Raw genomic sequence first — 15232 nt, forward strand, 5'->3', positions numbered from 1 at the left:
TGGAACTTGGACTGCTTTGGAGATATTTTTAATAAGGTTGAGCAATCTGAAAAAGATGTAAAAAGGTTGGAGAAGGAATTTGAAAGATGTTCGTTGGAAGATTTTGTCTTATTTGAAGCTAATGAAAATCTGCTCACTAGTATTTCTTAGAAGGAAACCTTTCTTAAGAAAAAAACTGTTGTTGTTAGATTTATAGATGGTGACAGGAATTTAAAATACTACCATGCCTACATTAATTATAAAAGGTTGGAAGATTTTGTCTTATTTGAAGCTAATGAAAATATGCTCAATAGTATTTCTTAGAAGGAAACATTTCTTAAGAAAAAAACTGTTGTTGTTAGAATTATAGATGGTGACAGGAATTCAAAATACTACCATGCCTACATTAATTATAAAAGAAAATGTAATGCAATTAAAAAAATATGTAACACTAATGGTTAGTGGATTACCAAGTCTTATGAGATTACCACCGTTGTACTGGATTACTTCAAAAATCTGTTAACTCAACCTCCTAAGGAAAGACTTCAGATTACTCAGGATTTGTTTAACAATTAAAGAGACTATACTAAAAATAAAAAATATTACTTTCATCCCTCATGAAGAGAAAATTTGGATGCCTCTTAATTCAATTGATAGTAGCAGAACAGCTAGCCCAGATGGGTTCTCATCTGACTTTTATATGAAGTCCTGGAACACAGTAAAAAATGAGGTAATTATGGCAATGCAGACCATCTTCAAGGGTGTTGACCCTCCCAATTACTTTTGTGCCTCCACCATAGCACTTACCCATAAAACTAAAGAAAGAAGGAGATGGGAGCATCTTAAACCTATTAGTTTGACTAATGTAATCACTACAATCATCAGTAAAATCCTTGTTTACACCCCCTTCTACCAAATCTGATCAGTGCTAATCAGCCAACGTATAATGTGTTACTAGCCCAAGAGATGTTGATTGACCTAGATAAACCATGCAGGGGGGCAACTTAATCTATAAGTTAGATCTAAGAAAGGCCTATAACATCATCAGGTGGGATTTCATTGCTGATATAATTATGGTTAGAGGGCCCCCAACTAACTTTTGTAATCTAATCAAGAGGTGACTATCAAACAAGGAAAATTCCATTCTAATCAATGGGCATACTCATGTGTTCTTCAAATCTTATATGAGGGTCAAACAAGTCTAGCCATCTTCATTTTGGCCTTTGTCACTCATGTGTTCTTCAAATCTTATATGAGGGTCAAATAAGGGGACCCACTATCTCTAGCCATCTTCATTTTGGCCTTTGTTTATCTTTCAAGAATGTTGAACCATATTCATCTTGATTCTTCTTGCACAAGATACAACCATAAATCCAATATAATGATAAGCCACATGGCTTATGCAGATGATGTGATCCTCTTCTCCAATGCTTCTAAACCAGCTGTCAAAGCCATTCACAAATGTCTGATGAATTTTCAGAAAAGCTCAAGGATGTGTTTAAACAAGGATAAATGCAGTATTATTTTCAACAAGGGAGTCAAGGCCCATTTTAAACACTAGATAAAATACTTCACCGGCTTTTGCATTGGCTCCATCCCATTCAAATACCTAGGTGTACATCTTATGAAAGGCAGAACCAGAAAAATCCAATATGATGTAATCATTGGTAAAATTAAAACAATTGAAATGTTGGAAAACTTCATTCTTATCCAATGGAGGAAAAATCATCTTGTTAAAATACATCTTCAAAGCATTTCTCTTATATTATGCAAATGACTAACTATGAAGATGAGTACACAGTTGGTATTAGAAAGAAGTTTTAACAGTTTTTTATGGGTTGGACGAAGAATGCAAATGCATTGGGTAAACTAGCAGAAAGCGTGTAAACCTGAGATAGCAGGAGGGCTAGGCTTTAAAGGCTTTAAACAGCTCAGCACTATTATTTTGCAAACTTTGGATCAGATTATGACAACAGGAATGTCTCTGGGCTAGATTCATGTGGGGCAAATACTGCAAGGAGAAGCACCCTACAAATGTCACAAGAGGAAGGGGGACTCCAAAATCTAGGTTAATATAATAAAGATTAGGAAAAAAAGTTGAAGAGTTACTTACTTGGGAACAGGGAAATGGTCAAAAGACCTTCTGGCTAGATTATTGGGTAGTGGAGGGAAAACTGATCCAACAACAACAAAATCAATCCACATCCAACCTTAAAGTAGCTAATTTTTAGGAAGAGAACCAATGGTGTTGCAGAACTTTAAATTCCTTAGTAAATCCTGAATAGTTAAACCACATTGTTAATATCCCTTTTTACAGGAATAAAAAGATAAAATCATCATAAGGAATGCCAAATCTTAACATTTGTCCCAACATATTTACTACCATCATTACAAAATGTTAGTTGGGGGAGATTATTTGAAGCAAAATTCTCACACCTTTTATGTTCTTTTGTCTGTTGGTTATTGTAGTTATTATAAGGTTGTATTGGGGTCCGCAGTTGCATTAATATTATTGGGAATGTATCCTAGTGTTATTTGTCATGTGGAGCTATTGGCCTTCTGACCGCGGGTGGTATTGTGGTGGAACTACGGTTGTATTGAGAATGACCACGACGTCTTCTTGGTGTTATTTGGCCTTTTGACATTGGTGTTATTAAAGGCAGTATCACGATAGTATTGGTCTTACCGCAGGTGCTCTTGTTGGTTGTATTTGATGCAGATACTATTTAGGCGGTGTTGTTGGGCTTATCCATGTTATTTGCTTTTGGGGTTATTCGTCAGCTGAATGCTAGTGTTTTTTGTGATGGTACCATGGTAGTATTGGGGCTAGCTGCAGAAACAGTTGGTATTATTTAGCCTTCATCGCGAGTGTCATTGTAGGTGGTATCGAGGTTTTTTGCGGCTGCATATTGGTGTTATTTTGCTTTGGCACCTCGGGTGTGTTAGCTTTATGAGTACATTCTTTTTTTGGAGTTCCTCACTACTTTTTTTGTAGGTATACATTTATTTTTTGGAGATTTTTTATGTTTTGGAGGATTTGTATAAGTACGTTGTGGTTTCTAGAGACCCACTTACTCTCATCTTTATAACTCTCATTACTCTTAATATTTTGTCCTACGGGCTTTTTTTGGCCTACGGGCTTGACACGCATTTTCAAGCACACATCATATATATATATATATATATATAGACACACACAAACACACATACTAATAATAATATCATACATATATAAATCATTTTTAATCATATGTATACACTAATATATCTATATATACACACGTGCGCGCACCATAAGACGATCATTGACCACTGTTGCTCGACTACCACCTTCATTATTACTGAGCAAATGTCGTCGAACCAACACCATCATGAGACCACTGTTACCCCACTACCACTATCGACGTCGTTGAATCAACAACGTTCGGGTCCACACTTAGTTGAAACCCACAGTCATTGTCGTTGGGTCGCTGTCTGGATGTCGCAGTCATCACCGCTACGTTGCCTCCATCTGGTCGCAACCACCACCAAACCACTGCTGCCCACCTTTACCGTTATCATAACCTCAGCATCATCGTTGGTTCATCGCCATCACCGACCACCATTGGTGCTTGGGCCACCGACATTTGGTTGCCACCACCGTCGAATCATTACTGCATCGCTGTCATCATTGATGTTGTTGGACCACAGCTGTCCGAACACTACTAGCTCCAGACCTTTGCTAGACGAACACCATCGTCGCCTCAGCCAGACCAAAACCATAGGTCACAACTACCGATATAATACTTGCATCCAAACTTATGACACACGACGTCTATCACCGGACTTCCTTCCTAGTAGTTAGGTTGTCGACAAATCCTTAACATATCCCACCACTCTCCTACTGGAAGTCTCGTTGATAACCACCACCTATGTAATATTGCTTCTGGCTATTCAAGTTTAGGTTAAATCTTATAAGCTATATCAGCACAGTAGAATCATTTTTACTAAGCTAGGCCCGAAGATTTTTCCAATTTAGAGTTTTTCACATTGAAACTTCTACAGTTTCCCTACAAGCTCCTTTATTTGCATGTTCATCGGAACTCCCGTGAAAAACTAGGACATTAATGTATGTCCGCATGCAACAATTATAATATGGTACTTCTCTTTTGTATATTTTAAAACCAATCATTTTATTATAATCTAATAAACCCAACATATATAGCTAAAATTTTAAGTTTTTGTCAGGCCTGTTCGGACAGAATCCTGATTAATAAAGCCTGCATAATTCCATAAGCAACGCCACACACACAAAAAAAAAATAAAAATAAAAATAAAAAAGATGACGACAACGCAAAATAAAAAAAATAAATAAAAAACAAAGAAACAAATCAAAAAAGCAAATAACAAAATAAATCAACGAATAAAATAAACAAAGAGCATCAGCTTTTTGCTCGGATAGGTAAAAAATTACTAGAAAGCATCTTATATTTAATTTAGTTAAAACAATTTTTTATATCTTTTTTTTTATAATTTTAAGAAATTGTAATGATTATTAAAATTGTTGCATACATACATAAATAACTACGTTGCTTAAGAAAATTAGATATGAGTTCCATTTATAGCTTATAATGCAACTTGTTAAAGAAAGTGTGATGTTACCCTCATGATTAATGATTTAGTTGAATCTTTAAGGGCTGTTTGGTTTGAAGTATTTATGATGTAAATTAATATAAATAAATGTATTATAACTCTTTTTTTGTGTTTGGTTGAAGTGAAAAACAAAACCTTACTAAAATTTATTTAAAGAATATCGGATAGCTCATTTCTTCTATATTATTTTTTTCACTAAAAATGAGATACAAACATAAATATGCTCCTTAGCGCTTATTGCCTACAGACGCCGCACTCAAACTTGCTTGCGGTGTCCGATCTGAACTGCCTGAAATACATTTTTTTGTAAAATTTTTAACAGTCCTGAACCGACACCGCACGAGTAGGCATTCTGCGATTTTCTGTACCTGCCAAATTCTAGGATATGTTTTCCTTGGATGGGACATTGTTACAAGTTTCCACAAGAGAAAGGATAAGATCAGAAAAGAGGCTCTGAAACAATTAGTATGATGTGTTGATTGATTATTCATTGTAACTGACTACTATATTTTCCAATATCTATAAAAATATATTTAAAGGTTCATCACAGGAGAAGCTTGTTAAGCGGCGAATAATAAATTTTATTATTTACATCGGATTTTGCACCCACTGTGGGCCAAAAAATTCGACAGATAAAGTACTCTAAAAATGGCGAAAGCTATTTTGGCGTACAGATTTTGCATCAAATTAGCGTTCAAAAAAACAACGCAAACCATTACTAATCAGCTTCAAACTATTTCTGACGCAAATTAGACGGAAATCTAAAGAATTTTTTTTCTAATCAGCTTTGAACTATTTCCGAGGCAAATTAGACAGAAATCCGACGCAAATGACCTAATAAACTCAACCTACGCACCTAAATTTTATTTCTTCTCCCCCATCCCGCGCGCTCCTGTTTGGTCTTTTCTTCTACTGGAAACCCACCTGAGCTCCCCCTCTCCACTCCCCTTCTCCTTTTCAATTTCGCTCAAAACAGTCCCTTCCCCCAACGAAGTTTTTTTTAATACAGTCGTCAATAAAGCTAGCTACGAAGGTAATGACATCTGGCATTTTGAGCTTACAGAGACGACTAAAATCCCTCTAATGAGAAAGCATTGAAGAATGTGAGTCTATTTGTACCACTATTTTCATTTATATGTGGTATGCATGTAAATACTGAAGTTTAGGCGTTAGGTTTGTATATACATAAGAATTGAGTGATATTTATTGATAAAATGCATAGGTAATGTGGTATGTATGTATAAATGGAAGTTTTGGTGTAAGGTATGTATATATATAAGAATTCAGTAGAATGCATGAAGTTTAGGTGTTAGGTTTGTAAATACATAAGAAGTGAGTGTATGTATTATTTAAATGCATAGGTAATGTGGTATGTATGTATAAATGGAAGTTCTGGTGTAAGGTATGTATATATATAAGAATTCAGTAGAATGCATGAAGTTTAGGTGTTAGGTTTGTAAATACATAAGAAGTGAGTGTATGTATTATTTAAATGCATAGGTAATGTGGTATGTATGTATAAATTGAAGTTGTTGTGTTAGGTATGTATATACATAAGAGTTATGTTGTATGCATGTAAATATTGAAATTTAGGTGTATGCATGTATAAATTGAAGTTTAGGTGTTAGGTTTGTACATACATAAGAGTTGAGTGCTATGTATGAAATTCATACATTGGTAATGTGGTATGGTTGTAAAAATTGAAATTTTTTATGTTAGATATGTTTATAAATAAGAATTCAGTGGTATTATGTAAAAATTGATGGTGATATAGGGAATTTGTTATTAGTCGAATTAGAGTTAGTTGGTTGAAGGGGAGGAAAGCATGCATCGATCTGGTCTAATGTTCAAAGTGAAGGTGATATTGATGGGGATGCTATTAGTAGAGTTCAAGTTTGTTTGTTGAACTGGAAGAGTGCATCTGCTCTTGTTGTGATATAGATGGGAATGTTATTAGTAGAATTCATGTTGTTTGTTTGAAATAGAGGAATGTGTCGAGTCTATTATTTGAAAAATAAATTACTTCAAAAAAGTGTCTTATATCTGGTTGACCAAGTAGTCTCTACTTCACCAAATAAAATAAGCTACTTAAAAGAGGTTCTTGGGGTCATTTCCTTTTATTAGAATTAGCTCCTAAGAATTACTAAACTTAATCATTCAATATACATATTGGTAAGTAAGGACTAATTAATGTTTATTTTTGTAGTAGTTGCACCAATCTCTAAAACTACATCTATGCTGCCTATGAATATTCGTAAGTTGAGAACTTCGAAGTATAAGAGATTATATTCAAAATGAAAAGGACTCACAGATGAGCTATTGAATGGCATTGATCCATGCAGGTAGCATCACAGCTGCCCATCTATCATTCTGAGAGTTATTTCTGGTGTCCTTGTATGAAGCACAATAATAAAGCACTTTTTTCACCCGAAGAAGATGTTAAGTTGGATCTTTGCCGCAAGGGATTTCAACATAGTTATTGGTATTGGACTACACATGGTGATCAAGATTCTGAAGTTCAGTTCGATCAAGGACGTGCCTCGACAAGTTATGCCCCTTTGCAGAAAAAATTGATTTTGGCACATATAAAGAAATGGTTCATGATACTCGATGAGCTCAATTTATTGTGAGTGTTCAACACGAACCTGAAACACTGAATAACGAATCTCAAAACTTCTATAACTTACTGAATGCTGCATGACATGCCTAAAAATGTGTTATTTTTTTTATATACATTTATGCTAAATTTTTATGATATTGCACTTTAATGAAAGATATTTTGCATTTTTTTGGTTTTAGGTACAAGAGATGGAGTTTTGGACTACAAACCTGGTCAAATGGAGCAAAGGAGCAAAACCAGAGTCTTGGAGCAAAAAAGGATCAAATGGAGCAAAGGAGCACAAAGTGAACTGACACCTAGGCACCATACCCTATACATGAAATAGAGAGCCCGACGCCATGAGGCTAGAATCAGGCGTCTAGACGCCAGACAGTTACTTCAAGCTTCTAGAAGACTGAAGCGTAAGCGCCCGGACTAGCTCCTAGGCACCAAAATCAATTTTTTTTAGATACAATGTATTTGGACAAATTTTGAGAGGCTTCTAAAGTGAATCTTTGAGATTTCATAGGTTATTATAAGAAGGTGTCTCTTCAAGTAAAAAAAGTGTTTATAGAGGGGTTGTTATTGGTTGTTATTGAGAGTGTTGATGTGTGTAGAAAGGTTGTTAAAGAGAGGAAGAGACAAAGGAACTTCAAAATCTTTACTTGGGGAGGAGTTTGAGATAAGTGTTTTGTATTTTTGTTTATGTTTGTTAAAGTTTATTGTTTAAGCCTGATTTTAAATATCAATCCATGTGTTATTGTATTTTTCCCATGAAATATGAGTAGTTTTTTTATCTTTCTCCTTGTGATGAGAAACAATCATGTGTAGGATTAGAATTGTTTAGAACTGCTTTTATTTCAATATTGTGATGGTATATTACTTGATGCTTAATTTACTTATGGAATTTCTTCAATTCATAAGTTAAAACATATTGTGAAAACGTAATGACCCGGGAGGGCTATGAATTTCCTCAATTAGTAATTACCACACTAACATTTAGGATGAAGAAAAAGTTATCTTTGGGTGATTGCAAATAGATATAGAGGTGTAAATTGGGGATTCTAGTGTGACAGGCTAGCACTTTTGCCAGTTTGATCTAGGGTTTAGAACTTGAGGCTAGGTTAGCCCCAATTGAGGACTTACGTGGGTACTCTAGTGTGACAAGCTAGAACCTACCTAGCATAACCAAGGATTTAGGAATTTAACTCTAAGTTAGTCAATGTTTTTTATGCACTCTGAAGAGGGTAAGGAATATGTTTGCTTCTATTTGTCACAAAACTACTTATAAATTTATAAACATTTGATTCCGAGTGTGTAAAATTGACTTGTGGAGAAAAACAAAAAACTATTTGTTAAATAGCACTCAGTAGAGAATTAAGGGTGCAAGCACATACGAGCAGTGGGGGTCAAGTTTTTGGCACCATTAGCTGAGAATGAAATTGAAGTAATTGCACACCAAGCATGCACAAATTGCATCCAGGATTAAGTTTATGGCGCCTTTGTCGGGGAAGCAACAAAATTTTTTACTTAAAAAATTTTAATTGAACTGTAAACTTATTTTAGGAAAATTATAATGTTGTTTACCTGAATAAGTGATTATTTGTGTGTTAATAATATTTTTGAGTGATTTTGTTAATTTTATTTTCTAAACTTTTACTTTTGTATGTGTAGTTCAGGATTTAAAAGTTTAGTACCTTACGATTCTGAGTTAGAACAAACAATAAGAAAAATTCAAAAAAAGAAAAAACTTTACAATTTAAAAGAAATGGTGAACATATCACATAACAACTTAGATAATCAAACTATTGAAAATGGCTATTATCACGTACAAAGACCTTTAAAGGATTATGCAAACGCTGCAACAGAAGAAATTCACCTTAATATACAAACTCTTGTTGTAGCGACTAACTCATTTGAGTTGAAACCCACTATAATCCAAATAGTACAGAACAACCAGTTTGGGGGAACTCCATCTGAGGATCCAAACTTACACCGAGCTAAATTTCTATAATTATTTGCTATGTTTAAGTATATGACGGTGTCTCAAATGATGTTGTTAAAGTTAAAATTTTTCTTTTTCCTCTAAGGATAAAGCTAAGATGTGGTTAAGCTCATTAACACATGGCTCTATTAGAACTTGGGGAGAATTAACTCAGAAATTCCTAGCTAAGTACTTTTCCCTTCAAAGACTGTTAGGCTTAGAAATGATATTACCTCATTTACATAGTATGAAGGTGAGTCAATATACGAATCATGAGAACGATTTAAAGAACTCCTTAGAAAGTGTCAACATCATGATTTGCCAGACTGGTTACTATTTTAACATTTTATAATAGGTTAGTAAAATCCTTATATCTATCATTGACGCTGCTACTAATGGTTCATTAATGTTAAAACCATTTGATGAAGCAAATTCTTTAATTGAAGAGATGGCTGTGAACAAATTTCAATAGCCATCTGAAAGGGTAAACCCTAAGAAAGTAGCCAATGTTAATGATACTGATGTAATCTCTATTTTGGCTTCACAAGTTGTCACAATATCTAGGAAGTTAGACCATTTCGGAATGAACTTACCTCAAACACATTTTATGATTGAGGAAAACTCATTGGGACAAATAACTGATTCACAATCACAATCATTTGACACTTTAAATGCAATTAATAATAGACCCAATGACCCATATTCTAACTATCATAACCCAGATTGGAAGAACCACACTAAATTTAACTAGAATAATAAATTTGGTGGTGGAAATCAACATTGGGGAAACAATCAAACTAACCTTATAGAAAACTTGGAACAACCAGGGTGGTACTAACCATAGACCTTCTTATCCATTTGGCCTTAATAATAATCAACAATTTAAGGAGAGGAAGTTGTCTATGGAAGAAGTGTTGTTACAAATGGGGAATCAATTGCAAAGTCAGAGTGCAACAATTAGAAATATTGAGAATCAACTAGAAAAATTACTAACTCCCTTAACAATAGGACTCAAGGAACTCTTCCTAGTAATACTAAGATAAACCCTAAAGAGACTAATAAACTACAAGTCAAAGCTGTCAAACTTAGGAGTGGAAGGGAATTAAACGTTGGAATTCAAAAAGAGATTGAAGTTGAAGAGATATAAGATATTGTAAAACATGAAGAAAATATTCCTAAGGATATGGAAAAACTTATCTCTCCGACTATGATCAATTTACAGAAATCGCCACCTCCATTTGCTCAGAGAATTAGACAACAGAAGTTGGATCAACAATTTTTGAAGTTTTTGAATATATTTAAGAAGCTTACAATAAACATTCCTTTTGTTGAAGCGTTGGAGAAAATGTCGAGTTATGTTAAGTTCATGAAAGATATCTTAAATAAGAAAAGGAAGTTTGGAGATCACGAAATCGTTGACCTTAGTGAGAAGTGCAGCACAATAATACAGAAAAAGCTTCCTCATAAACTTAAAGATCTTGGTAGCCTTACTATTCCATGTGCTATAGAAGAAATATTTTGTAGAATAGTTCTATGCGATTTAGAAGCTAGCATTAACCTCATGCCTTTATCTACATTCAGAAGTTTAGGCTTAGGATAGATTTCTCCCACAACTGTAAACCTTCAGGTAGCGGATCAATCAATCACTTATCCTAAGGAGGTTATAGAAGATGTACTTACCCGACCTGCAAATATGCAATTATTTAAGTTCAAAAATATGGCCAAAAGCTTGACCCAATTTATATTCACCGGCGAGTGTGCAAAATTAAATAGTATATAAAGATAATAAAATGGTTTGCTCGCTAGGTTTACTACACAAGTATATGTATCGATCCCACAGAGATAACCAAAACTCTTGTAAAATTGACTTTAATAAAACCTACTTTTAAATTGTAGAAAACTTATATAGTAAATGATTGCAAGTTCTTATGTAATATCTAATCCTATAGAATTAAAGGAATGTTAAGTATGTTAAGAAAATGCAAAATGTAAATGCAGGACAATCTAAAAAGGTTTTTAAATGTAAAGTTACCACTACTCTAAACTAACAAAGTATGAAGAGTTCGAATTTGTATAAAACATCCTTCCCCTTGCAATGAGTTTATAATTAGTATAGGAAATTAATTTTACATATAACTAAGGTATTATGCCAAATAGAAGCAATTCAATTATTTACCCTCTATCAAGTACATAAAGAACATTGGCTGATCCAAAGTTTGGTCCTTAAACCCGTGGTTAGGCTGGGAAGATACTAGCTCTCAGTCTAGAGTTCCCTTTCCCCTCACCTAAGAGCTTGGGAAGATACTAGCTCTCACTCTAGAGTTCCCTTTCCCCTCACCTAAGAGCTAACTTCTTGCTTTAGTTTCCAAACATCTAGTCCAAGTTAGAGATTTTAGTCTGTCACCCTAAAATTTTTAATTTTACACCCATCAAAACTTATTTCTCTATTTATTTGCGCTTAATCCCAGGGACTACATTCTCATCCATGAGACTAAATGTGATTCTTACTATGTTGCAACATAGCCCATTTTGGTCACTACATTTTACAACATATTTTAACAAATCAATTGGTTAGATTGATAAGTAAATTAAGCATAGAGATCAAATCATCACAGTTTATGGAATTTTAAAATCACTTCGACTAAACTACATTCCTACACATAATTATTCCTCATTGCATAGAGAAAGAAAAAGGAAACTACTCAGATCTCATGAGTAAGAAACAACAACACTTAGATTTTTAAATAAAAAAAAGTTTACAATACAAGACAAAGTAAAATAAACAAAATACATAACTTTTCTTAAACTCCTTCTAAAGGAATCCTTCTAGTTTCTTTGAATCACTCACTCTCCTTACAATTCCACTCTAAACTTACACAAAATCTGTTGTGAATAAGATATCTCTCACTTCTCCTCTTCTCCTCCAAATCCAAGCAAGCATCCAAGGTTTTCTCCTCTCTAAGAAGTATTCACTTCTCTACAGAAGACTCCCTTTTCTTCCCCCAAAAGTTTCTCTTTTGAATCTCCAGAAGTCTATTTAAATAGAGCTCTCAAAATCCCTAAGAGTTTCTTCAAGAACCTTATCAAAATTTGTCCAAAGTCAATGGATCTTCTAGATAATCGCCTCTAGCACCTAGAAGCCAAATCCTGGCGCCTAGGCGCAAGGCTATCTGTTGGATGGCGCCTAGGTGTCATATCAGCATTGGCTTTTTTGCTTCATTTGACTCCAATTTGCACTATTTTCACTCTATTTGCTCTATTTAGTGTACGTACACCCAAAAACATCAAAAATACATTTCATTAAAGCGCAATATCATTAAAAATATGCATTAAATGTGCAAATAAAAGTAACATATTTTAGGTATGTCACGTACTAGTTAAGGTGATAAATTTTTCTATTTGTGTCATTACCCCGTGTTGTCAGTCAATGTCTTTTTCAACATTTGAACCAAATTCCTGTTAAAAGCTTTAGCTAAACCATTGGCTTTAGGGTCATAGATTGTCAAATATTTTCAATTTATCCCATGTCTTTGAACAAAATTGCTTTTTTTGTGTTCTTAAAAGTTGTCTCGTTATTTGAAATTATCCTTCGATGAACTCTGACTCTGTGGACAATTTGTGTCTTAAAGAGCTAGAGAATCTGATTTGCCTTCACTTCTCTGAGTGCTTCTTCCCACTTGGAGAAGTAGTATGTAGCGATAAGAATAAGCAGGTGGCCTCTGGAGGATGGAGGGTCTTTAGGGCTCTCTTTGTGTTTGACTCAACACTCAAACAACCACGACATAATTGTTGGGTGTAGCACATTTGGAGGTTAGTGTAAAACCACCCCACGCATCTGGCACTGATGACATTTCTTGGCAACTTCTAAGCAATCTATCATTATTTTTTGTCAATTGTATCCAAGTCTTTTTATTTTCATTTTTATTTTTGGCCCCGACTGGTGTGCACCGCAAAGGCCTAAGTGGACTTCTTTAAAAATGTCTTAAGGTTCAGATTTACTTAGGCATTGTAGCCACAACTGATCAAAAGACCTACGGTAAAGAACGTTGTTCACTGGAGAGTAAGACAGTGCTCATTGCTTGATTTGATTTACAGACACGTAGGTTCCTTTGAGACTATTTTCCATTAGTCTCCTTATGCACCCCTAGTGTGTGTTATTTTTCTACTTGTTTTATGTCATTTTAAAACCCTGGTAACAGTGTCAAAAACATAACCCATTTCGAAATTACGCAGGAATTTAGCTTTTAAAAATATGACAAAAAACTTGACCTAATTTATATTACGTCTTTAATGTGAAAATTTTAAATGTTATATAAAATATTTAAAATAGTTCACACACTAAGAGTTCAACGCAAGTAAACGTATCACTTCAAGTAATATAGGGCTTTCTTTAAAAACCTCAGTATCGATCCCACAGAGAAGCGCAGTAAGAAATCCCTGAGGCTAATTCTAGTCTACTACTATCATGTCTTAGTTTGGAAAATGGAAATTCATATGATAATAACATAAATCACAATATTCAAACTATAAAATTAAAGCAAGAAAGAAAAGTTAAGATGTGCTTAATGAATAATAACAGAAATGTAACTAAAAGAACTAAGTTTACTAAATTATTTACTAAACTTTAAAATTAAATTTACTAAGACTAAACAAAGTTTTGTGAAGAAGAGTTCAAATTTAAGAAAGCTTTTTCCCCTTTACAATGAGTATATAGATTGTAACGAAATTAAAATCATTTAAAAAAATATAAAAATTATTTTGTGCTAAATTGGAGCAATCTTATTCTTTACCCTCTTCTGAGTGCTATAAAGAACCTTGATTAATCCAGAGTTTGGTCCCTAATTTAGTGGTTAGGCTGAGAGGATATCGACTGCCACTCCAGAGCTCTCACTACTCCCTCAGCTGAAGGCTAACAATCTCGCATCAGTTTCCAATCAATTGGACCAAATTGGGGATTTTAATATATCACCTTAAAATCTTTAATTCTGCATCCAACAAAGTATATTTCCCTATTTATTTGCACTCAATTCCATGGATGACATAGGGTCTGCGTGGAGCAGCTGCAGCTTATTTAATAATCTGCTAATAAGCTGATTAAAAATAATCTACTAATAAGCTAGGAGCGGTAGCTATTACAAATTTTTATTTTTTTTGGAAAAGTCAAACCGCTGCTAGAAAGCTGCCACCGCACTTAGTTAGGTGCAGTGTGAAAAAGCTGTTTTCAGCATTTTGAAATGCATAAGCTGCCAAAACGCAGTTTACCCAAATAGGCCAGGTGCGTTTTCAAAATGCCCCGCACCAAATAAGTTGCCCCAAATGGAGTCATACTCTTGCATCAAAATCAAATGTGATTCTCCCCCATGTTGTAGAAATCATAGCCCTTTCGGAACATATGTTTTTCAATATATTTTAACATTTCAATTGATCAGAGTGAAAAGTAAATGAAGATCGGAGTTTGAATCATCATAAATTATTGACATTTAAAACTGTATAAAACAAAATCAATTATTTACAAAACCATATCTCAAAGTAGGAAGATGGATAAAGAAGACTACTGAGAATTCATGAGAATGATACGACAAAACATGAATTTCATATATAAAAATAAGTTTACAAAATAAACAAATAAAAGAACACAACTTATCTCACAATCCTTCCCAAGCAAATCCCTAGAAGTTCCCTCTTTACAAGTACTCTCAATTCTCTCCTTAAAATGTAATGAAGAAGAAAACTGTCACCTTCTAAACTCTATCACCTTCCCTCTCCTCTTACAATCCTTGAAGAAAATCTCCAAGCCCTTCCTCTCACTCTTACGCCACACACACACACACACACACACACACACACAACTCACACCCACAACTCCTCTTCAAGGCCTAGACTCCCCTCTCTTTTATAAAAGGCTGCCTCCCTCCAAAAAGAATTAAAACTTCCCTCCAAAATTCTATCTAAAAGTCAACTCTTTTGAATTCAAAAGAAAGAAATGTATTTTGAAATTTTGAATTTTTTTCTTTCAGCTCTTCCTTTTCAGATTGATT

Source organism: Phalaenopsis equestris, unplaced genomic scaffold (assembly GCF_001263595.1).
Source record: "Phalaenopsis equestris unplaced genomic scaffold, ASM126359v1 Scaffold000129, whole genome shotgun sequence".
NCBI lineage: Eukaryota > Viridiplantae > Streptophyta > Magnoliopsida > Asparagales > Orchidaceae > Phalaenopsis > Phalaenopsis equestris.